Source organism: Apium graveolens, chromosome 9 (genome assembly GCF_009905375.1).
Source record: "Apium graveolens cultivar Ventura chromosome 9, ASM990537v1, whole genome shotgun sequence".
NCBI lineage: Eukaryota > Viridiplantae > Streptophyta > Magnoliopsida > Apiales > Apiaceae > Apium > Apium graveolens.
The window spans coordinates 208,116,861-208,143,260 of record NC_133655.1 but is presented as its reverse complement, the minus strand read 5'-3'; the positions used below and the strand labels follow the sequence as shown (position 1 = coordinate 208,143,260).

At 37.0% G+C, this 26,400-nt stretch overlaps 2 non-coding genes across 2 annotated transcripts; both read left to right on the top strand.

Annotated features, from left to right (window-relative positions):
- The first annotated feature begins 13,746 nt into the window (after positions 1-13,746).
- On the top strand, positions 13,747-13,853 carry LOC141688591 (small nucleolar RNA R71). Its single transcript, XR_012562025.1, has one exon. It is a non-coding gene; the product is annotated as a small nucleolar RNA R71 (small nucleolar RNA).
- Positions 13,854-20,965: 7,112 nt separating this feature from the next.
- LOC141687663 (small nucleolar RNA R71) lies at positions 20,966-21,072 on the top strand. The gene has a single exon (XR_012561152.1). It is a non-coding gene; the product is annotated as a small nucleolar RNA R71 (small nucleolar RNA).
- The last annotated feature ends 5,328 nt before the right edge of the window (positions 21,073-26,400 follow it).

Here is a 26,400-nt window from a genome sequence, read left to right as displayed (position 1 = left end):
TCTACTTTAAATCACTCATCTTTAGCTGTGGGTAACTTTATTGCCTTGAACACATTAAAAGTGACCTTTTGATCGTGAACCTTCATCGTAAGCTCTCCTTTTTGTACATCGATCATAGTTCGGCCTGTAGCCAAGAATGGTATCCCCAAGATTATGGGAATCTTCTTATCCTCCTCAAAGTCAAGAATTATAATGTGGCACCCTCCAAACCCGGGTCAGAAGTTTGAGGTCCACACACACACATACCTTATTTATAACATGCTTATAACAGTAGTAAAAATAATAATAATATGCAGTGACCCTACTTACCAACTACCATGGACCATAATCTACAAATGTCCAAATCCCAACTATTCAAACTCAGAACTGAATATTAAACATTATTACAAACTTTTACAAACTTAAACTATCTCAAAAGATGCCAGCTAGCTTAACTCGATCAACCTGGACCCCTAGCTCTCGCACTGGATTGGGGATCCTCGCTACCAACTAGTTCCTTCTTAACTGGAAAAGAAAATAAACAACATCGCACAAATGAGCTAACTAGCTCAGCACGTCACAATGACAAGACTGAGAATAATGATCATCAAGTGAAAAAGGATTAAGGTATCAAGTGAACAAGGATTAATGATTTAGAATTGGATATTATAATTTTATTTTAAAAACTAAGGTTAGGCTACTGATCAGTCACGCACTAACCCCGAGGAAGGCACACATCTCTGCTCTAATTACTGGATCCAAGGCACACATTGGCCTAACTTGACAACCAATCTGGTCTAACCACGAATCTGGTCCACAATTTTATAAAACAATCCAATTCTAATATAATAACAGAATAAACAATATAAAGCAATAGCCAAAATCATAAGCAACATTGGATATTCAATCTTCACAAAGGATCAATATGTCAATTTCAAAGAATGGCTGTTAGGTACTGAAAGAATTGGATAAAAAAGGAATCAACGTTTCAAGGTTACAAGGATTTGGTCTTTCAAAGAATAAGGTACAATGGTCTGAATATGTAAGCAATTTGATTCAGTGTTTGGTATTTAGTTTGTATGTATTTGTGGAGTAGTATCGTATATCGGTGGTTCGTATTCGGGTATGCAACAATCAATGGTTCAAAAAGAATAAGGTTTAGCTCCAAGATCGACAACTAGAATCAAGGTTTAAGGTTTAGTGCTTCAAAGTACTTGCAATATAGGACAAGATTATCAATCATCAACAATATATCTCGAGAAAGTTCAGATTACTTGCCTAGTACTAGCTTGCTATACTGTACTAACTACCAATCACAACTTTCTTACTCCTCGGCTATCTGTTTCCCTTTCCTACGCCTTGCCACTTCTGCTCACATAACATAAGTATCTATCAATACTCAACTCATACGATTCTATTCAGTATACACTTATATCTACCCTTCGTTTTACCCAAATCCGATTAATGGATTGAAAGTTACGCAATAAATAAGTAAACACCGAACATATAGATCGACAGTCAAACAAAAAGTCACATATAGCACATAACACATCAAATAATCAATGACATATTATTTGTAAAGGAGTCTCGGGTCGTAAACAGGCTTTCGGGTATTTAAAATGATTTTTAATACTTTTTTCAGAATTAAAACGAGTCGTTAGATAAATTTTTAAGCAATAAACAGGGTTCGGTTGGCCAAATCTGGCTTCAAATAATTATCGAGCCTTGGAAACAATTTAAAATAATATTTTAAAGCTTGAAACTATTTTTCGGAATTTTTAAATTATTTTTAAATAATTAAATCCAATTAAATAATCAATTAAAATCAATTAATAAATAATTAAACTAATTAATCAATTAATATTTAAATTAATTGATCAATTAATCAATTAATTATTAATTAAAATTAATTAATTAAGTAATTTAGATTTATTTTTGAATTAAAAATAAATTTTGGAATTAAAATAAATGATTTTTAGAATTTAAAATAATTAAAACTATTTTTAAAATCATTTTATAAAAAGAAATCCTATTTTTGAAAATAAATAAAACAGAAATCAAAATTTTATAAGTTTTTAAAAGGTCAGGGACTAAATTGTAAGTTTCTGAAAACTAGGGGGACTAGACAGCAATTTTGTCGTCTTCCCCCTTCCACTTCGCCGGTGGACGGCGGGGAAGCCATTAACGGCGACCCGCCGCCGAGCAAGCTCACCGGAATCACGCTCTACAGCCCGGAACCACCCCAAACTGTGCAGATTTTTTCCGTCTACTGCTAGCAACTATATCATGCAATCATATCTCACAAAACGTTAGAAACTTGGCCGGAAAACGAAGAACACTGGCGAACTTTCGAAACACAACCACGGTCACTACAAGCAACGTCGATTAGCAAGGTATATATGAATCGATTGCAAATTTCAAGGGGAACAAAACCCACTATCTCTCAACAGCTGTTAATCCCTATTTAAGAAACCCCTAAATTTAATCAAGAACATTCAAACAAACTATAAACCCTAATTTTTAATTCCGAAAATCAAACCCAAAATTAAACATGTTATTGAACTCCAAATCAAGAGTATAATATACCAAAATGATCAGGAGAACAAGCTCTACAACATACAATCATCAAATCATACAAACAATCTCTCGAACAAAAATTCATAATTTAATTATCAAGAAATTCGAATATAAATAATTAAATCAGAAAATAACTTTGAAATCTGCAGTGAAACGGATGAAGATTTGGATTCTAGATTTCAGTAGCTTCATTTTTAGTATATGTTCGCCACAATCGGATATCGATAACGCCTCCGAATTTGTGTTTGATTATGAAGAAAAAAATATAATTATAGTATTTTCTCTGTAAAAACTCTGTAAATACTGTTTGCAAATGATTTCTGGTACGAAATAAAATACGGTAAAGGCTATTTATAATTACGGAAAATTAGTATCCCGTTGGATCATTCCAGATACAAAATGGTACGTTTATTTATAAAAACTGATCCAAACGGTATAGGTTTTCGGGATAATTATCCAAATCAGTACAATTTATATTGCAGTCTTGGTCTCAGCGCCTGGTTACACGTATTATGAGGTGATAATTATAATAGTTTAATAAAAAGATCTCGTTTATAAAAAATACGAGTTTTATTGATTTACCGAAACGAATAATGTATCGAAAATATTACGCTGGGACCCGCACAGGACAAACCGTACGTCGGATCAAAAAAGTCGAAACATGGAAAATGCTCGGAATATTGCAATTAGGTAATGAAGAAGTTTTCGGAAGAGTTTCGGGTTATAAAAACGTAAAAATAGATGACGTCGGTTGGTTCCCGATTATATAAAATAGTTTATAAATACTCGAAAAAAGAATTCATAAAATCCATAAATTTCCTATAAAACCATAAATCAACATAAAAATAAATAGGAAGATATGACAATTATCCATATTTTATTTTGGACATATAAAAATTAAACTACTCAATTGATATTTTTTTTAAACATCCAAATATATATACCACTTAACAATTAATTCACATAATAAATACTGGACATGCATAATATTTATTTATTAGCAAAAATAATTACACGATATTTCCCAGATATTACATCTTTCCCCCCTTAAAAGGATTCTGTCCTCAGAATCTCCTAGGAAAACAAATGAGGGTACTTTTCTCTCATATCACTTTCTAACTCCCAGGTTGACTCTTCAACCTTTGGGTTTCTCCACAATACTCTTACTAACTTTACTACTTTATTTCTTAACACTTTCTCTCTTTCTTCTAGAATCTCTATCGGACTCTCTATATACGACAAATCTTCTTGAAGCTCTATTGGCTCATATTCTATTACATGCCTGGATTCTGGATTATACTTCTTAAGCATCGATACGTGAAAAACATTGTGAATGTGCTCCATGTGCGGAGGTAACGCTAACTCGTAAGCTACTTTGCCAACGCGCTTTAAAATCTCAAAAGGTCCGACATATCTAGTGAAAATCTTTCATTTATAGGAAGAAAATGAGCTGACTTGGTAAGTCTATCCACTATAACCCAAATGGCATCATGATTAGCTTCCGTCCTTGGTAATCCAACTATGAAATCCATGGTAATATGCTCCCACTTCCACTCTGGAATCTCCAATGGCTGCAACAATCCACTTGGTCTCGATGCTCTGCTTTAACTTTCTGACATGTATAACATCTACTACCCTATTCCGCAATTTCCCTCTTCATATCTGGCCACCAATAATTTTCTTTCAAATCTCTGTACATCTTGGTACTTCCTGGATGGATTGAATACCTTGAATTATGAGCTTCCTGTAAAATTTCATTCTTCAACTCTGTTACTGGTGGAATCCAAATTCTAGAAGAAAACCTTAGAATACCTTGATTGTCCTTTTACGTGCACAATTCTTCACCTACCAAATGATTTATGTCCTGATCCATTACCTCTTCTTGACACTTCCTTATCTTCTCTAACAACTCTGGCTGGAAAGTCATACTATACACTTTCAGTTCATCAGGTTTATAAACTCTAATTTCCAATTCCAGTTTATGAAATTCCTTGTATATCTCTCCGGGTACTGATAACACATTCAACTTTTCTGTCTGACTTAACGCGCCCGCCACAATGTTTGCTTTACCCGGATGATAGTTAATCGTGCAGTCATAATCCTTGATCAACTCTGACCATCTTTTCTGTCTCATGTTAAGCTCCTTCTGTATGAATATCTACTTCAAGCTTTTGTGATCCGTATAAATCTCGCACTTTTCTCCATATAGATAATGTCTCCAAATCTTCAAAGCGAATACTATAGCTGCTAATTCCAAGTCATAAGTAGTATACTTTTGCTCGTGTGGTTTCAACTGCCTTGACGCATATGCAATAACCTTATTGTGTTGCATTAGAACACATCTGAGTCCTCTATGAGAAACATCGCTATAGATTACAAAATTCCCTTGATCATCTGGAAGTGATAAAACAGGTGCCGTAATTAATCTTTGCTTGAATTCCTAAAAACTTTCTTCACATTTAGCATTCCATATGAACTTTTCATTCTTCCGTGTAAGCTTCGTTAATGGTGTTGCAATCTTTGAGAAATTTTGAACAAATCGGCGATAATATCCCGCTAATCCCAAGAAACTTCTTACCTCTGTTGGTGTTCTCGGTCTTTCCCAATTTGTAATTGCTTCAAACTTCGCTGGGTCCACTTTGATCCCTTCATTACTGACTATGTGTCCTAAGAACTGAACTTCCTGTAACCAAAACTCACACTTTGAAAATTTAGCATATAACTTTTTCTTTCTCAAAATCTCCAAAGCTGTTCTCAAATTTTCTGCATGATCCTCTTTTGTCTTTGAATAAATCAAAATATCGTCTATGAACACAATAACAAACTTATCCAAATATTCCTTGAAAATTCTATTCATCAGGTCCATGAATGCTGCTGGGGCATTGGTTAATCCAAAAGACATCACTAAAAATTCATAATGTTCATACCTTGTTCTGAAAGCTGTCTTTGGTATATCCTCTGGCTTAATCTTTAGTTGATGATATCCCGATCTCAAATCTATCTTGGAGAAGTACTTGGCTCCCTTCAATTGGTCAAACAAATCATCAATTCTGGGTAACGGATAATTGTTCTTGATTGTAAGCTTGTTGAGCTCCCGATAGTCGATGCACATTCTCATGCTCTCATCCTTCTTCTTGATAAATAATACCGGTGCACCCCACGGGGATACACTGGGTCTGATTACTCCTTTCTCTAACAATTCTTGTAATTGCTTTGCTAGTTCCTTCATCTCAACGAGCGCCATTTTGTACGGGGCCTTGGATACCGGTTCCGTTCCAGGTGCTAAGTTGATCGCAAACTCAATTTCTCTGTCTGGAGGAAGTCCTGGTAACTCATCGGGAAACACGTCTGGAAATTTATTGACTACTGGAATATCTTCAAATTTTGCTGGCTCCTGACTTCTATCAATCACATAAGCAACGAAATGCTCGCATCCTTGCCATAGTAACTTTTTAGCTTGAATCATTGTTAAGAACTTCCTTGCTTGCTTTTGACCCTTAAATGTTACTATTCTTTCATCTGGCGTCTTTATCATTACCTTCCTATTTCGACAATCTATCTGGGCATCGTGCTTAGATAACCAATCCATTCCTAAGATAACGTCAAACTCTCCTAGCTTAAATGGTATCAAATCTACACAAAACTTATTACCAGAAATCTCAATCTCACAACCCCCACAAACTTGATTAACAGATATACGTTCTTGATTTGCTAATTCCACAGTCATTATTTCATTTAAATACTCAACCGGATAATTTAACTTACTAACAAAATCTTGAGAAATAAACGATCGAGTTGCTCCCGAATCTATTAACACTTTGGCACATAAAGAATTCATATTAAGCATACCTGCCACGACATCAGTATCCTGAATAGTGTCCTTCACAGACATATCAAAAACTCTAGCCCTTGGAATCTCATTTACTGCTGGAGTAGATCCCATAATTCTTAATGCATTACTAACTGGGCCTGGTGTCTTGCAATCCCTGGCTATGTGTCCTGGATTCCCACATTTAAAGTACGTACATCCAATAGCTAGAACCTTAACTGCTGGATTCCGGATAGGCTGATCCTTGTTTGCTGACTCTCTTGCTAGCTGATTGCGGCACTCCCTCGAATAGTGCCCTTTATGATTACACTTGAAATATACCACGTTCAACTTATTACAGACCCCTCCATATTTCTTCCCACATACCTGACAATCTGGAAAAGTTAATCTCAACTGATTCGGTTGATTCACATTGAATGGACGGTTGCCCTGGCCTCCGTCACCTGCATTTTGCCTCTTGAAGTTAAAATTTCCCCCTGGATGAAACATTCCCTTCTTAAAGTTTGGAAACTTCCCTGATTGTAACTGACCTTCATTCCCTTCAAACTTCATCTTCTTACTGTCCTTCTCATTCTGGGACATCTCGCTCTCTGTCTCTGCAATCATGGCCTTCTGTACAACTCCTGCATAGGTATCCATCTCAAAAATGGCTACCTTCCCTCTGATCCATGGCTTCAGAACTTGCTGGAATCTCTTAGCCTTCTTTCTATCAGTATCCACATATGACGAAACATACCTTGACAACTCTTCAAACTTACTTTCATAATCCGCCACCGACATATTTCCTTGCTTTAACTCTAAAAACTTCAGCTCCATCTGATCCTGAACAAACTGGGGAAAATAGTTTTCTAAAAACAATTCCTTAAACCTCTCCCAATTAATAACATCTGTACCTTCCAATGTCTTCACAGTCTCCCACAATAGGTGGCCTCATTCTTCAAATAATAACTTGCAAACTCAACCTTCTATTCTTCCTTCACTTTAACTAAAGCAAACGACTTCTCTATTTCCTTTAACCAAACATTTGCTTCAATCGGATCTAGGGAACCCTTGAATTCTGGTGGGTTACCGCCTGAAAAGTTTTGAAAGTTACCTGGGAATTGGTCTGTCTTTGTTGTTGTTGAGTCAGGTGAACTGTTTGTTGAGCTAAGATTTGAAGAATCTGGGCTATTGCTGGGTCTATGGGTCCTGGGTTCACATTCTGGTTTGGGTCATCTTGATTATTATTGTCGTTGTTGTTGGTTTCTTCATTCTGGGTGTTGGTGCGGGTATTTCTTCTGGGAGGCATTTTCTGTAAAGAATCAAACAACTTATTTGGCTTTTAAATCAAATCCTTTACATAAAAGAAAAGTTTTGTAAAACACAAATATTTCTTTTTGAAAATAGTTGTAACAGTTGGACCAAATAAATTACATGTTTCTTTACAGAATATAAACAGTTAAGGGAATAGGGTATATGGTATCACAAGGGTATAACCGGTGCAATAAATAAGGTAAAGTAAAACAGGTACAGTAGAGTAAATGACAATGCTGGAAAGGAAAAAAGGTAATGATATATATAGATCAAAAGTTTTAGGTAGTACAAGCGTAAAGACGCTTTGGAAGTAAAAGTAAAGGGGTACAACAACCTACTCATTAGTCAGCAGATCTAGTCTATAAGTACAACCTAAAAGTCTACTGATACATACTACACACTACTGTGCATATTACACAACCATAACAGCTCTGATCAGCATCTCCATCTCTGGATCTCTGACTCATGGCAAGTCTAGACCTCCAATCTCCTCAAGCTCCTCTAGAACCCACTTAGCCCACTCTACTAGAAAATCAAGGGTGATATCCTCATGAGTAACCTCAGTAATCCTCACAGCAGCTGCTCTACGAAACACCTGGAACCTCTCTCTGAGTCGCCTCTCACCACTCCCAATCTCTCTGGTACGCATGATATGTAACAATTCCTGAATCTGACCCTATAGGAATCGCTGCTCCATAAGGCAAGCCTCGAACTGATGATATGGGACAGGATAGGAAGAGAACTGGAAAGGTACACTTATAACTGAATGACCAATAAATCCTGAATCAGCAGGTGGGGGTCCTCTGATAGGTGGCCTCATGCCTGGGGGTGGAATAGCCTGCAATAGTATGGGCTGCAACACAGGTGGAGGTAAAATAACCAGCACTGGTGGAACAACAAGACGTAGATCCAAAGATGGTCCTCCAACTGAGGGCTCTGAGTGATCAGCTGGTACGGAGATGAAAGAGTCGGCCATCGCTGCTATCTGAAATCATATTATAATATAAGAATCTCGAATTACAACGCGAATTATACTAATATCTGTTATACCGTTGCACTCATCTTCTCAACGTTCTATCTTTCTATTTCCTTACTTCTAATCCTAAGCCTCTACACATTCCCGTCAACCTAGGCTTGTGTCAGTGACTTATAACCTGTAGCTCTGATACCAAACCTGTGGCGCCCTCCAAACCCGGGTCAGAAGTTTGGGGTCCACATGCACACATACCTTATTTATAACCTGCTTATAATAATAGTAAAAATAATAATAATATGCAGTGACCCTACTTGCAAACTACCACGGACCGCAACAGGTTAAAGTATGCACACAAGCCACACACACACTTTATATTACAAACATCCAAATCCCAACTATTCAAACTCAGAACTGAATATTAAACATTATTACAAACTTTTACAAACTTAAACTATCTCAAAAGATGCCAGCTAGCTTAACTCGATCAACCTGGACCCCTAGCTCTCGCACTAGATTGGGTATCCTCGCTACCAACTTGTTCCTTCTTAACTGAAAAAGAACATAAACAACATCACATAAATGAGCTAACTAGTTCAGCAAGTCACAATGACAAGACTGAGAATAATGATCATCAAGTGAAAAAGGATTAAGGTATCAAGTGAACAAGGATTAATGATTTAGAATTGGATATTATATTTTTCTTTTAAAAACTAAGGTTATGATGATGATTAGTCACACACTAACCCCGAGCAAGGCACACAGATTTGCTCTAATTACTGGATCCAAGGCACACACTGGCCTAACTTGACCACCAATCTGGTCTGACCACGAATTTGGTCCACAATTTTATAAAACAATCCAATTCTAACATAATAACAGAATAAAAAATGTAAAGCAATAGCCAAAATCATAAGCAACATTGGATATCAATCTTGACAAAGGATCAATATGTCAATTTCAAAGAATGGCTGTTAGGTAATGAAAGAATTGGATAACAAAGGAATCAACATTTCAAGGTTACAAGGATTTGGTCTTTCAAAGCATAAGGTACAATGGTTTGAATATGTAAGCAATTTGATTCAGTGTTTGGTATTTAGTTTGTATGTATTTGTGGAGTAGTATCGTATATCGGTGGTTCGTATTCAGGTATGCAACAATCAATGGTTCAAAAAGAATAAGGTTTACGGCTCCAAGATCGACAACTAGAATCAAGGTTTAAGGTTCATTGCTTCAAAGCACTTGCAATATAGGACATGATTATCAATCATCAACAATATATCTCGAGAAAGTTCAGATTACTTTCCTGGTACTAGCTTGCTATACTGTACTAACTTCCAATCACAACTGTCTAACTCCTCGGCTATCTGTTTCCCTTTCCTACACCTTGCCTCTTCTGCTCACATATCATAGGTATCTATCAATACTCAACTCATATTATTTTATTCGGTATACACTTCTATCTACCCTTCGTTTTACCCAAATTCGATTAACGGATTGAAAGTTACACAATAAACAAGTAAACACCGAACATATAGATCGACAATCAAACAAAAAGTCACATATAGCACATAACACGTCAAATAATCAATGACTTACTATTTGTAAATGAGTCTCGGGTCGTAAACATGCTTTCGGGTATTTAAATGATTTTTAATACATTTTTCGGAATTAAAACGAGTCGTTAGATAAATTTTTAACCAATAAACAGGGTTCAGTTGGCCAAATCTGGCTTCAAAATAATTTTATAATAATTATTGAGCCTTGGAAACAATTTAAAATAATATTTTAAATCTCGAAACTATTTTTCAGAATTTTTAAATCATTTTTAAATAATTAAATCCAATTAAATAATCAATTAAAATCAATTAATAAATAATTAAACTAATGAATCAATTAATATTTAAATTAATTGATCAATTAACCAATTAAATATTAATTAAAATTAATTAATTAAGTAATTTAGATTTATTTTTTGAATTAAAAAAAATTTTTGGAATTAAAATAAATGATTTTTGGAATTTAAAATAATTAAAACTATTTTTAAAATCATTTTATAAAAAAGAAATCCTATTTTTGAAAATAAATAAAACAGAAATCAAAATTTTATAAGTTTTTAAAAGGTCAGGGACTAAATTGTAAGTTTCTGAAAACTAGGGGGACTAGACAACAATTTTGTCGTCTTCCCCCTTCCACTTCGCCGGCGGACGGCCGAGAAGCCATTAACGGCGACCCGCCGCCGCGCAAGCTCACCGGAATCACGCTCCACAGCCTGGAACCACCCCAAACTGTGCAGATTTATTCCGTTTACTGCTAGCAACTATATCATGCAATCATATCTCACAAAACGTTAGTAACTTGGCCGGAAAACGAAGAACACTGGCGAACTTTCGAAACACAACCACGGTCACTACAAGCAACGTCGATTAGCAAGGTATATATGAATCGATTGCAAATTTCAAGGGGAACAAAATCCACTATCTGTCAACACATGTTAATCCCTATTTAAGAAACCCCTAAATTTAATCAAGAACATTCAAACAAACTATAAACCCTAATTTCTAATTCCGAAAATCAAACCCAAAATTAAACATGTTATTGAACTCCAAATCAAGAGTATAATATACCAAAATAATCAGGACAACAAGCTCTACAACATACAATCATCGAATCATACAAACAATCTCTCGAACAAAAATTCATATTTTAATCATCAAGAAATTCGAATATATATAATTAAATCAGAAAATAATTTTGAAATCTGCAGTGAAACGGATGAATATTTGGATTCTAGATTTCAGTAGCTTCGTTTTGAGTATATGTACGCCACAATCGGATATCGATAACGCCTCCGAATTTGTGTTTGATTACGAAGAACAAAATATAATTATAGTATTTTCTCTGTAAAAACTCTGTAAATACTGTTTGCAAATGATTTCCAGTACGAAATAAAATACAGTAAAGGCTATTTATAATTACGGAAAATTATTATCCCGTTGGATCATTCCAGATACAAAATGGTACGTTTATTTATAAAAACTGATCCAAATGGTATAGATTTTCGGGATAATTATCCAAATCAGTACAATTTGTACTGCGGTCTTGGTCTCAGCGTCTGGTTACACATATTACGAGGTGATAATTGTAATAGTTTAATAAAAAGATCCCGTTTATCAAAAATACAAGTTTTATTGATTTACCGAAACGAATAATGTATCGAAAATATTGTGCCGGGACCCGCACAGGACAAACCGTACGCCGGATCGAAAAAGTCGAAACATGGAAAATGCTTGGAATATTGTAATTAGGTTAGGAAGGAGTTTTCAGAAGAGTTTCGGGTTATAAAAACGTAAAAATGGATGACGTCATTTGGTTCCCGATTATATAAAATAGTTTATAAATACTCAGAAAAAGAATTCATAAAATTCATAAATTTCCTATAAAATCATAAATCAACATAAAAATAAATAGGAAGATATGATAGTTATCCATATTTTATTTTGGACATATAAAAATTAAAATACTCAATTGATATTATTATTAAACATCCAAATACATATACCACTTAACAATTAATTCACAGAATAAATACTTGGCATGCATAATATTTATTTATTAGCAAAAATAATTAAACGTTATTTTCCAGATGTTACATATAAAGTCAGCAGGGAAGATGAGTTTATCCACCTTGGCCAAGACATCCTCCACTTTACCTCGTGGATAAGCGATGGAACGATGAACTAGTTGCAATGACATGTATGTCGGTTTCGGATCAGGTAGACCATGCTTATTGAAGATAGATAAGGGCATCAGATTGATGCTAGCTCCTAAATCACATAAACACTTGTCGAACGACAAGTTTCCAATAGTGCAAGGAATAGTGAAGCTTTCAGGATCTTTAAATTTCGGAGGCAACTTCTGTTGCAGCACAGCACTGCATTCCTCCATAAGAGCAACGGTCTCTAAGTCATCGAGCTTCACTTTTCGAGAGAATACCTTTCATAAACCTCGCATAGCTAGGCATCTGTTCAAGAGCTTCAGTGAAAGGTATGTTGATATGAAGTTTCTTGAACACCTCCAGAAACTTAGCAAGTTGCTTATCCAACTTCTGCTTCTGTAGCCTCTTAGGAAAAGGAGGTGGAGGATAGACCTGCTTCTCCCCTGTATTTCCCTCAAGAGGAGTGTGTTCCACAGTTTTCTTCCTTGGTTCCACCTCGGCATCCTTCAGCACTTCTTCTTCATCCAAAACTTTAGATTCCGGAATTTGAGATTTTTTAGGGCTTGCAACCTTCCTAGACCTCAATGTGATTGCCTTAATTTGCTCTTCTGCTTCCCTCTTGCCGGGAACTTCTGTATCACTAGAAATCATTTACGGTAGTTGATTCAATAAGGCATTAGCAATTTGTCCTATCTGGTTCTCCAGAGTCTTGATAGAAACAGCCCGGCTTTGGCATATAAGAGCCTGGTTTTTGCACATAAGCTTTAACTCCTCCAATTCAGATTTTTCATTCGAAGATAGACCTGCACCTCCATGAGTTTGTTGTTAAAGTTGAAATTGTTGTATTGGTGCAAATTGTTGCTGAAAACCAGGAGGGTTGAATTATTTTACTCCAAACTGCTGGAACGGCTGTTGCATCGCATTCTGATTATTGCTCCATCTGAAGTTAGGATGATTCCAGTTGTCAGGATGATAAGTGTCTGGAACTGGTTGTTGCGATCTCTGAAAGTTGCTCATAAACTGAGCCGATTCACTAGATATAGCGCATTGCTCCGTTGCATACGAACCTGCACAAATCTCACAAACACTCGTCCTCTGATGAACTTCATAGTTAGCCAGCGAATCGATCTTTATAGACAGCGCCTTTAGTTGAGAAGTGATAGTCGTAGCTATATCCACTTCAAGAACTCCTGCTACCTTGCCCTGTGGCAATCTCTGGGTTGGATACTGATATTCATTAGTAGCCATTAGTTTAATTAGATCATAAGCTTCCTTATAGCTCTTAGCCCATAAGGCTCCATCTGATGCTGCATCGAGCATGGGTCTGGACTGTGCTCCCAACCCGTTATAAAAACAATTGATGATCATCCATCAAGCATTCCATGATGAGGACACTTCCTAAGCATCTCCTTGTAGTGCTCCCAAGCTTCATATAAAGATTCTCCTAATTGTTGCGTAAATTGGGTAAGAGCATTCCTGATTACAGCTGTCTTTTCCATATGGAAGAATTTTGTGAGAAACTTTTGAGCAAGATCTTCCCAATTAATAATCGAACCAGCTAGTAGAGAGTGTAACCAGCTTTTAGCCTTGTCCCTCAGAGAGAATGGGAACAATCTCAGCTTCACAGCATCTTCAGAAACACCGTTAAACTTGAAGGTGTCGCATATCTCAATGAAATCCCTAATGTGCATATTGGGATCTTCCGTTGGAGAACCCCCAAACTGGATTGAATTCTGCACCCATTGAATTATGCCAGGCTTAATCTCAAAGGTATTAGCTGTGATAGCTGGCCTGATAATGCTAGATTAATTATCATTGATCTTGGGTTGAGAAAAATCCATCAAGGTTTTCATTCGTGCTGCTGGGTCTCCTATTGTAATGAGTACCTGAAACACAACAAGTAAACCGTGAAAGTAAAAGAGTCCGAGTCAGTGAACTTTAACGACCACTGATGAAAAGCACATAAAGTAAACAATTAACCACACTGAGTCCCCGGCAGCGGCGCCAAAAACTTGTTAGGGTGAAAACACGCGCTAATATTCACGCAAGTATACGTGTTCGCAAGTAGTATAAGATATAAATCAGATTCGTTCCCACAGAGACTGGTTTAGGTTAAGTTCAATTTATGCACCTATACAACAATGTATGGTTATCGCTCAATGCTAAGACAAATAACAAATTGGGTTTTGATTAAACTAAGAGATTATACTAAATAACATTAACTAAGAGAATTGAGGTTGAATTACTATATATGACAAACATGGGATCCTAACTTCATTAAATACTTCATTCAATAGCCTTTTTGTTCTTAACCTTAGCATGTAATGGTGATAACACTAATCTGATAACACGAAACTAGTAAACGCCAACTTTCTTTGTACAAATACCCTACTACCAAGCATCCACAAAAGAGATAGAAGTTAAATAGACACCAATTATGCTTAGTCCTTATATGTCTATAAGAATTGAAAATATAATGGTTTATTGCGCAAGTTATTTATCATGATTACATAGGGCAATTAAGATGGTTAAAATTACCTACGAATCATGCATAACAATTACATGAACTTATGCTAGCATGGCAAGTTCTAAACCTCTATATTCATTGTCGCTTCAATAGAGATTAATACGTTATCTTATATGTTAGCTACGCACATAAGATGAATAAGCACAACCAATACTAGGATATCAATCAATCACCACACACCAAGATATTGAAACAAATTAACTAAAAAAATCCATAAGTAAATCCGTTAAAACCCCACGATAACGATTAGTTCATAATCGAACTCATCGTCACCATGGGTTCCAATGAAAGAATGATAATAAATAATATAAGAGTACTAGGGCAGAAACCGGCCGTGGCCGCGCGTGACATTCTGAAATTTTTCTAACAAATCTTGTTTTGGCCATATCTTGAGTTCTGCTCGTCAGAATTAGGCGATTCAACTACCCACGCGAAGCTAATGAGATTCTATACAACTTGAGAATGGCCGAGGCTTATAATTATGATCTCTTTTCAGCATAATTCATTAAAAATCTCCTTTCTTCATTTAACTGATGCCTGAAATACAATAACGCAAAAACACATCAAAAATACCAACAACTTGAGCCCAAAACACCAACTTAAGCCTGTAATCAAGTGTTCCAAGTAGATATAAAATCCACTTATCAACTCCACAGTCCTCCCTCGAACCACCGTGAAGCCATTCTTCTCAGCCTTCACGTTCGCATAGAACTCGCGAACAATACTCATGGGCACAGCAGCGGGTGCCTCACAAAAAGGAACCCAGCCCATCTCGAGAATCATCTGCAATAGCTTACCATCCTTCCCTGATGGCGTAAAACCTCGCTCCTTAAAGATCGGCTTCGAGAGAAGCCTCGTATACTTCACTTCAGCCTCGGGAGTAGAGAACCTCGGCCTCACACCACCCACACTTGAAGAATCGGTGGTGATGTTGCTTACTTGTGTTCTTTGTCTATTGGGTGCCATTAAAATTGAGAAGAGAGAATAAGAGTTATGTTTGAGAGAGAATTTGTGTTTGAGAATTTGTGAAGTGGTGAAGAAGTTTGTGTATGAGGTGTATGTATATATAGGTGGTGAAAAGAGAATTATATATGGAATAGAATTGGAATTTGATTATGGGAATAATGGGAGTAATGGGTTTGATTTGGAGAGGGAAATTTGGGATGTGGGGGAGTAAAATTCGGTTGGGAATTGATTTTGTAGCAAAAATCCCGATTTTCCCTCTTAAAACTGCCTTTTATTTTTTCTGAGTCGGGACCTCGGTGCGGGCGCGCGCTAGGACAGCGCAGGCACGTGCTACTTCTGCCAAACCGGCACAGCCGTGCACTGGAACAGCGCAGGCGCGTCATGTTTTTGTGTTTTCAGCGGGGGCACGCGCTAGGACAGCGCGGGCGCGCCAGGCATCTATAGTCAGTCCTAAATTTTTTTCATTTTTTGATTTTTTTGTGATTTTCTCTTTTCTTCTTGCTTCCTCTACCTACTAATGTACAACAAACTTGGGTTGTCTCCCAAGATTTGCTTGTTTTACATCATTAGCTTGATGTAGAATCGAGATCAAACGGACAATAAAACGGCATTAATCACCTCGCGGTTTGTGGTGCCACCATAATAATGCTTCAACCTCTAACCATTTACCTTGAATGCTTACCCCGGATCATTCTCAAAAGAACTTCAACTTTCCAGGAAAAAGACGGAGACGAGAGTTGAACAAAAGAACTTGTTGCCCCGACACAAATGAATTGAGCACTAAATCCCGGTCGTGCCACCTCTTAACTTTCTCCTTAAACATTTTATTGTTCTCATAAGCTTGAAGTCGAAATTCGTCGAGCTCATTCAATTGAAGCATCATCTTCTGTCCAGCTGCATCCAAATCCAGATTCAATTTCTTCAAAGCCCAAAACGCTTTATGCTCCAGCTCCACCGATAAATGACACCCCTTGCCATAAACCAACTGATACGATGACATCCCTAGCGGAGTCTTGTATGCTGTTCGGTACGCCCAAACAACTTCATCAAGCTTTAAAGACCAATCCTTCCTCGACGGACACACAACTTTCTCTAAAATGCGCTTGATCTCCCTGTTAGATACCTCAGTTTGACTATTCGTTTGAGGATGATAAACCGTAGCAATGCGATGATTCACATTATACCTTTTCATCATAGTACGAACTTGCGGTTACAGAAATGCGACCCCTCATCACTGATTATGACTCTTGGAGTTCCAAATCTTGTGAATATCTGCTTATGAAGAAAATTAAACACCACTTTCGCATCGTTCGTTGGCAACGCCTTAACTTCAACCCATTTCGACATATAATCAATCGCCAACAAGATGTACTGATTGTTACAAGATGAGATAAATGGCCCCATGAAATTAATTCCCCAAACATCGAAGACCTCAACCTCGAGAAACACATTAAGAGGCATCTCATCCCTCTTAGACATATTACCCACACGTTGACATCGATTACATTTCAAAACGAACCGGTGAGCATCTTTAAACAAGGTTGGCCAAAAGAAACCTGCTTGCAGAACATGAGCTGTTGTCTTTTCTCCACCATAATGTCCTCCATAAGCCGTTGAGTGGCAATCTCGCAAGATCCCCCCCGTTTCGCTGTAAGGAATATATCTCCTGATGATTTGGTCAGCTCCTTGTCGAAAAAGAAACGGCTCATCCCACATATACCACTTCACTTTATGTAGAAACTTCTTCCTTTAAGCATAAGATAAGTTGGGAGGCATGATATTACTCACAAGGTAGTTCACAATGTCTGCAAACCACGGTTCTTCTTCATGCACTCCAAACAGCTTCTTGTCGGGAAAAGACTCATTTATCAATGTCTTATTTAATGAAGTAGCATTAGGGTTCTCTAAACGCGAGAGATGATCAGCGACTTGATTTTCAGTCCCCTTTTTGTCCTTGATCTCTAGTTCAAATTCTTGAATCAAAAGAACCCATCTAATCAATCTAGGCTTCGAGTCCTTCTTTGAGACGAGATAACGAATTGCAGCGTGATCAGTTAAAATTGTCACCTTAGTCCCAAGTAGATAAGATCAAAATTTCTAAAAACCATAGACAATAGCCAAAAGTTCTTTCTCCGTAGTAGTATAATTCAGTTGAGCACCATTTAGGGTCTTGCTAGAGTAGTAGACCACATGAAATATGTTGTTCTTCCTCTGCCCAAGAACTGCTCCAACTGCATAGTTACTTGCATCGCACATCATCTCAAAAGGTTCAGACCAATCAGGTGCAGTTATGACAGGTGCCGTGATTAAACTCTTCATCAATGTTTCAAAAGCTGCAAGGCACTCATCATCAAACTTGATAGGGACATCTTTCTCTAGCAAACTGCACAATAGCTTCGAAATCTTAGAGAAGTCTTTGATGAAACGCCTATAGAAACCCGCATGACCAAGAAAACTGCGAATTCCCTTAACATTAATAGGAGGAGGAATATTTTCAATGACCCCCACCTTGGCTTTATCCACCTCAAAACCCTTACTAGAAACCTTGTGCACAAGAATAATGCCCTGTCGCACCATAAGGTGACATTTCTCCCAATTGAGAACTAAATTGGTCTCAACACACCTCTTGAGAACGTGTCCAAGATTTTGCAAGCATTCATCAAAAGAATCGCCAAATACAGAGAAGTCGTCCATGAACACCTCCACATTCTGGCCGATTATATCAGAAAAAATGGCCATCATACATCTCTGAAATGTGGCTGGTGCACCACACAGACCAAAAGAAACTCGTCTAAAGGCGAAAGTACCAAATGGACATGTGAAGGTAGTCTTCCCCTGATCTTCTGGAGAGATACAAATCTGATTGTAACCCGAATAGCCATCAAGAAGACAGTAGTACTCATAACCAACCAATCTATCAAGCAACTGGTCAATGAAGGGCAAAGGGAAGTGATCCTTCCTAGTGGCCTTGTTCAGCTTCCTATAGTCCATGCAAACTCTCCACACTATGACTGTTCTTGTAGAAATAAGCTCATTCTTCTCATTTTCTACCATAGTAATTCCACCTTTCTTTGGCACACATTGAACCGGGCTTACCCATGAACTGTCAGAAGTAGGATAGATGATCCCTGCATCTAGCCACTTAAGAATTTCTTTCTTCACTACTTCCTTTATGATCGGATTAAGTCTTCTTTGCTGCTCAACCGTAGGCTTGCTACCTTCCTTTAGCAAAATTTTATGCATGCAATAAGAAGGGCTGATTCCCTTGATATCTGCTATAGTCCAACCAATTTCCTCAATAGATGGCTTGAGGCATTTAGAATCTTTGGTCAATTCCTCCATTCCAAGAGATTCAAAAGGCATATCAATTTTCCTCTTATAGGGACAAGCATTCAAATATTGTAATTGTTCTTCTCCTTCGTCATCTTCACTATCTGAATTTCCCAATTAGGTTTTTTTTAAGGCATCGGACCCTAGCAATTGATCAAAATCTGAAGTAACCACATAATCAACCAACTCCACCTTTAAGCACTCCTCATTTTTTGTTGGAAAATTCATAGCATTGAACACATTAAAAGTTACATCCTGATCCAGCACTCGCATTGTGAGCTCACCCTTCTGCACATTTATCAAGGTTCGGCCAGTCGCCATGAAAGGTCTTCCCAATATTATGGGAATCTTCTTATCCTCCTCGAAATCAAGAATGATGAAATCAGCAGGAAAGATGAGTTTATCAACCTTGACCAAGACATCCTCCACAATACCTCGCAAATATGTAATAGAACGGTCGTCCAATTATAAAGTCATATAAGTTGGTTTTGGATCAGGTAAATCCAACTGCTTGAAGATTGACAAAGGCATCAGATTTATGCTAGCTCCCAAGTCACATAAGCATTTGTCAAAATACACTTTTCCAATAGTACATGGAATAGTAAAGCTTCATGGATCTTTAAGCTTCGGAGGCAACTTTTGTTGTAGCACAACACTGCATTCCTCCGTGAGAGCGACTGTCTCTAAATCATCTAGTTTCACTTTCCGAGAAAGAATACCTTTCATAAACTTTACGTAACTAGGCATCTGCTCAAGAGCCTCAGCGAAAGGTATGTTGATATGAAGTTTCTTGAACACCTCCAGAAACTTCTCAAATTGCTTGTCCAACTTTTTCTTCTGCAGCCGCTTAGGAAAAGGCGGTGGAGGATAGATCTGTTTCTCCTCTGTATTACCCTCAGGAGGAGTGTGCTCAACAGTAGTCTTCCTTGGTTCCACTTTTTCTTCCTGCTGCTCTACTTCTTTCTCAGCCCCAGCTTCTTCAGTCAATGCTTGAGTTTGTTCAGGATTCACAACCTTTCCAGCCCTCAAAGTGATTGCCTTAACCTGCTCCTTAGCTTCCTTCCTGGCACTTCTGTTTCACTAGGTAGTGTACCAGGATGATGATTTATCAAGGCATTGGCAATTTGCCCAATTTAATTTTTCAAGGTCTTGATAGAAACAGCTTGACTCTTGCACATAAGCTTCAACTCCTCTAATTCAGATTTTTCATTATCTTGTTGCAGCTGAAGTTGTTGTCTAGGTGCAAATTGCGGTTGCTGAAAACTAGGGGGGTTGTACTGCTTAGCTGGATACTGCTGATAAGGCTGTTGAACCGCATTCTGAGCGTTGCTCCAATTAAAATTAGGATTATTGCGGTTGTTGAGATGATAAGTGGCTAGCACGGGCTGCTGTGAACGGTGAAAGTTGCTCACGAACTGAGCTGATTCACTAGAAATTATGCACTGATCAGTCTCATGGGCACCAACACAAAGCTCACAGACACTAGCGATTTGATTAACCCCATAAATAGCCAAAGTGTCCACCTTCATCGTCAAAGCCTTAAGTTGGGCAGCTATAGCAGTTGCTGTATCCAACTCCAGAATTCCTGCTATTTTTCCATGAGTCATTCTTTGAGAAGGATTCTGGTATTCGTTAGCAGCCATTAATTCAATTAATTCATAAGCTTCATCGCAGCTCTTAGCCCACAAGGCTCCTCCTGATGCTGCATCAAGCTTGGGTCTAAAAGTAACACCTAATCCATTGTAGAAACAGTTAATAATCATTCAATCAGGCATGCCATAGTGTGGGAACTTCCTTAGCATCTCCTTATATCGATCCCAAGCCTCACACAGAGATTCTCCAATTTTCTGAGCAAACTGAGTAAGAGCATTCCTGATTGCAGCAGTCTTCGCCATAGGGAAGAATTTAGTGAGAAACTTTTGAGCAAGATCTTCACAAGTGGTGATAGACCCTGCTGGTAGAGAATGTAACCAGCACTTAGCTTTGTCCCTTTGAGAGAATGGAAAGAGTCGCAGCTTGATAGCATCTTCAGTGACATCATTGAACTTGAACGTGTCGCAGATCTCGATGAAATCCCTGATGTGCATGTTGGGATCTTCAGTAGGAGAACCCCCAAACTGAACTGAGTTCTGTATTATCTAAATCTTGCTTGACTTGATCTCAAAAGTTTTAGCCCCGATGGCTGGCCTGATGATGCTTGACTGAATGTCATTGATCTTAGGCTGAGAATAGTCCATCAAAGTCTTAGGATTTTCTTCTTGATCTCCCATCACTACTAAAACTGGTTCTTCGAATTTCTCTTCTTCTTCTACCTTCTTTTCCTCATCAAAAACTTTTTTTCGAACCACCATAACTTTTTCCTCGGCTTTATCTAGTATTCTCTTACGAGTACGCGAACGCATTGTTAGGTCACACAACACTGTAGAAGGGGGTTGAATACAGTATTATTACAATCAAATCGATTTCGAACACAAGTAACAGTAAACAAATATATTCAATATAATAAACTCTGTTACAATGGAACTGTTCTTTCTCAGTGATGAACAAATATCACTAAGAACTGCTAGTTTACAATGTATAATCTTCTCGATAATGATAACACATATAGTGTAAACCTATGTTTGTGTTTATATAGTACACAGTTACAAAATAACTTCTAATTGATATGGAATATAATTCTGTCTTCTAAAATATATCAATCAGATATCTTATACAAGTCTTTTTATCTTCTAACTCTTTTCATGCATATCTTCTTTTTTTTAGTCTCGATCTTTTATCCTGTAAATCAGCTTCCTTCCTTAACTATAAGTCCTCCCGTACTTAAGTTCTGATATGACCTCAAGTTCTGATATCTATCTTCTGACTTCCAGTAAGTACCGATTCCAGTAAGTCCTGATATTTCCTATTTGTTAAGATCTGAAAACTAAACATGAAACATATTATACATGACATCTCAAATATATCTAACAATCTCCCCCAACTTGTAAATTATGCAAAAATATACAAGTTAATAGATTTGATGATGTCAAAAACATTTAAGTTCAAATGCAAAAAGAGTTTAATAAGACTATTAACTACAACTTACATAACATGCAGCTTTACCAACATCACTGGATCAATCTGAATCCATAATGATTCTTAACAAAATCTTTTACCAGCTTATCTTCAGCTTTTCTGAGAACTTCAACTAACTGTGCTTTGACCTGCATTAGTTCTTCATCTTTACTGTCACCAATTTGATGAATGGATGTTCTGAGAGCTTGAAATGATGTTCTTTCAAGTCCATCACCAAGTCTGATAACTTTAGGATGTGAAGAGTCTTCATTATAACATAAGCATCCTCCTTTCAGAATAACTTCCACCTTAGCAGAGTTCTTCAGCATAGAAATTTCTCTTCCATCATCTTCAGTAATCATTGGAATGTACTGATGAGCCTTTGTACCAGAAATTTTGAGAAGATCTCTTATAGCCTTCAAAATGTATTCTGACCATCTTCTTGCAATATCAGATTTTACTTCCAGAAGAAAGTGAATATGTTGAAGCTCTCTGACAGACTTCTTTAGCATATCAGTATCAACTAGTCTGTAAGTTCTTCCATCATTGAGAAATAAGATCAATTTCTCTGTTAGATTTTCTGTATCATGAGCATCTATCATAATTTGAGCAGACAACACTTTGTCAAGGTGCTTTTTTTTGATTTGTTCATATGGTTTATCTGTCAACATGAAAGGATCTCTTAGAGTAACTTCTACTCCTGTTTGTATCTTTACTTCATTAGAACCTAATCCAGCTCTATCTCTAGGTTGCTTGGCTCTCAACCCAAATGTTGCGAGTTGATTAATCATAAGATTGGACTTTGGTTCAACTGGAGTAGTTCTTCCATCACATCTTCTTCTTATCAGCAATTGTCATCTTTTTCAAATCAACTTGAGCATTGTCAGTAATAGATGTCTTGATAGCTTGATCAGAATTTGTTGTTTCTTTCGTAGTTTGCTGTTCTTCATTCTGAACAAATTGAGCAGTGTCAGAGGTTATTTTGGATTCTTCAATTAACTTTCTTCTTTTCAGCATTTGAACAGTTTCATCTTCTATCAAATCATCATCATGCATTATAGCTTGATAGACTGGAACGGAAGAAATTATCTTTTTCTGAATCTTTAAAGATTTACCAAACTTTTCTTTTCCCTTTGACTTATGATCAATCTCTGTTTGTGATCTAGTTTTGGACTTTAAAGCCTCAGAATTTGACTTTTCCTTGATCACAATGCCTTTTTCCTTAGGCCTTGGAGGTTTCTTTGCATCAGAAGCTTTAGACTTTAGATTTATCTTCTCAGCTGTAAATCTAGCTTCTTCCTCCTTGAGAATTTCCAAATCTATTCCTGGATTTTGTTTCATAAATAATCTTCTAGATATCTCCTCATCAAGTGTCTGGATTTTAGGATCTTTGTAATAAACAGTAGTCTGCTTCCCCTTTAGCTTCAGAGTTTGTAAAAACTTCTGAGAGTCTTTAGATCCTGACTGAATCAGGATATCAGAACTTGATATCAAACTTTGCTTATCAGAACTTGACTTCAGACTTTTAGCATTCACATCATCAGAACTTGACTTGTTCTATGTAGAAGATTTTCCTTGAACTTTTCCTTGACCTCTGCTCTTATCAGAGTTTCCCCGGTCATCACCTTTGTCATCCTTCTTCTTCAGTATTTGAGTAGGTGAGCATTTGGACTTAACTATCTTCTCCCCCTTTTTGGCATCATCAGGAAGTAAGAGAGAGAGAGAAGAAGTTCAACTAAAGATTGGATCTCATCCAATTGAGCTCTCTGAGAAGCTTGATTTTTTAGGACCTCAGTAATTTGGGTATGTTGCTTCTCTTGAATCTTCTCAATGGCTTCAACTTTCTCAAGAGTAGGTCTGACATATCTGTTCTTGTCAAGCTTGATCTATAGATCTAGCTTATCAGCATGTTCCTTTAGTGTATCAACCTTTTCATGAGTAGAAGAATGTAGACCTTAAAGATGTTTGGTAGACAGAGTTGTGATCTTGAGTTATGTCTTGAAATCAGCATTTGTGAGCAACTCATCAGCTTTAGCAATATGCTCTGTCGGAATTTTAGGGCTTGGAATAAAATCTGATTCATTCCACTTCTTGGTCCACTCCACACCTCTGTGAGTATCGTCCCAAGGAATAGGTGCTTCCTTTTCAACAAATTTATTCACCAATGCTTCCTTGCCTAGTATGGGAACTGGAGTCTCAACAGGAACACTGTCTTTAGAACTTGAGGAAGACTCATTATGTTATGATAGCACAACAGTGTGTGAAGCAACTGGAGATTCAGGAACAACTTCATTTAAATTTTAAGCATCAGAATTTATCTCCAGTATTGGTGTAGATGGTCTCTCAGCATCTAAGATTGGAGAGTTGACTGTAGATGGCTGAGCTTCCGTAGATGGAGCTTCCAGATAAAGAACAGTTGGTATAATCAACCTTTGAAGATCAATTTCAGGACTTAATCCTGAACCTTCGACTGTTGTCTCTCTGACTGGAGAAACAGTAGGAGTTATCACTGTATCAGGAACAGTGTCTTGGGCTTTAGCTGGAAGGGCTTCAATCATAATTGGCTCTTTTGAGATCAGAGACTCCTGATCCCATTCCTCAGCTTCTTCAGTATCTTCTGATGGAGATTTAGCATTATACCTATTTGCCCTCATTTTCTTCAATCTCCTTTCCAATGAAGGAGTTGTTGTTGCAGCATCAGAGCTTACAGATTTCCTCTTCAAAGTATCAGAACTTTGAGCTGCAGTTTCTTTCTGAGAAGTAACATTCTCAGCTTTAACTGTCACAAGTTCTGAAGCATGAACCTGTGCTTCATCTTCACTTTAACTTAGAATATGTCGATTCAAATTCAACATTTGTTTGTCAAATCAGCAAAAATTATTAGTAACCACAACTTTAATCAAAACATTCATCAAGAAATACAGTTTAAGTGGATGAAGTAAAGATTAATAAGTTTCAACGATAACATCACATTCATATAGTACGCGAGAACAAAGATTAAATCTTGCAATAAAAAAAATTCATTAAAATATCCAAAGAATACATTCATGAAATTTATAGATTACACTCAAAAGATTACAAGATGATCCTATTCTAAGATAGTGAACATCAACAGCCTTAGTCCTAGGAGAAAACGTATCGACTAGTTCCTCATGCTATTGACAAAGAGCACTGCAAGACGGATGATCCGTTCTTGATGAAGAAGAGCCTCCCTCCATTCTTCTTCCAAGTGATTTAGATGGAGTTGATAGTCCATTTGGAAGAACAAGAGATTCGTTTGAACCTCTTGTGGAATCATGTTCCATATCTCAGTAGGAATGGCAGTGATGTGCCATCCTGTTCCCATTTGTCACAGCTAAACTCGACATTGAAGGTGTCATAGTTCGTGAACATGTTGACAAGAACCATTTTGATGAAGGAAGAAAATGATGAAAATTTATCGAGAGAGAAATGATATTGTGTGAGAATAGACGATGATTTGTTTGAGATGAGATGTTGGTTAAATAACTGAAGGAATATCAAGGGACTAGAGGACTGATTAATGGTTATGTGTAAAATTAATGATGCCTCGTCTCCCTAGACTAATGTGTAGCAAGAACAGTCAGTAAAAATGAAAGCAGGAGTTAATGAGCACGAGAAATAAGTAATAATGAATGTGCACATGCAGTTTTTCAAAACAAACACATTTACCACTAACCCATAATGATTATGGCTATTTTTATCTCACCTTAATATATTTTGATTAGTTTTTACCACAAATAAGTCAAGTAAAGAATAATGCCACGTAGGCATCAAGGATTCCATCAGGATTTAATATCAGAACTTTAACTTATATCAGATGTTAACAGTCATCAGAATATGGCTTCTTTACTCAAAAAGTGAATATCTTTTTCTGTGATTCTTCATACAAATAATGACTTGATTCTTCAGAGTTTAATCATCAGAACTTGTCCTCAGAATTTATGCAAATGACACTTAACTGTTTATCAAAAATAACTTAATCACCTCAGTAATTTTCATCATTCATATGGAGTGAAAGTGTGTGCATTCAGCAGAATATCAGATAAAGATTAAAGTCTGATAGACTTCAGTACATCTTAGAAATAAGGCATAACTAAGAAAAGTTCTTAAAATTTATCATCAATCATGAAGTC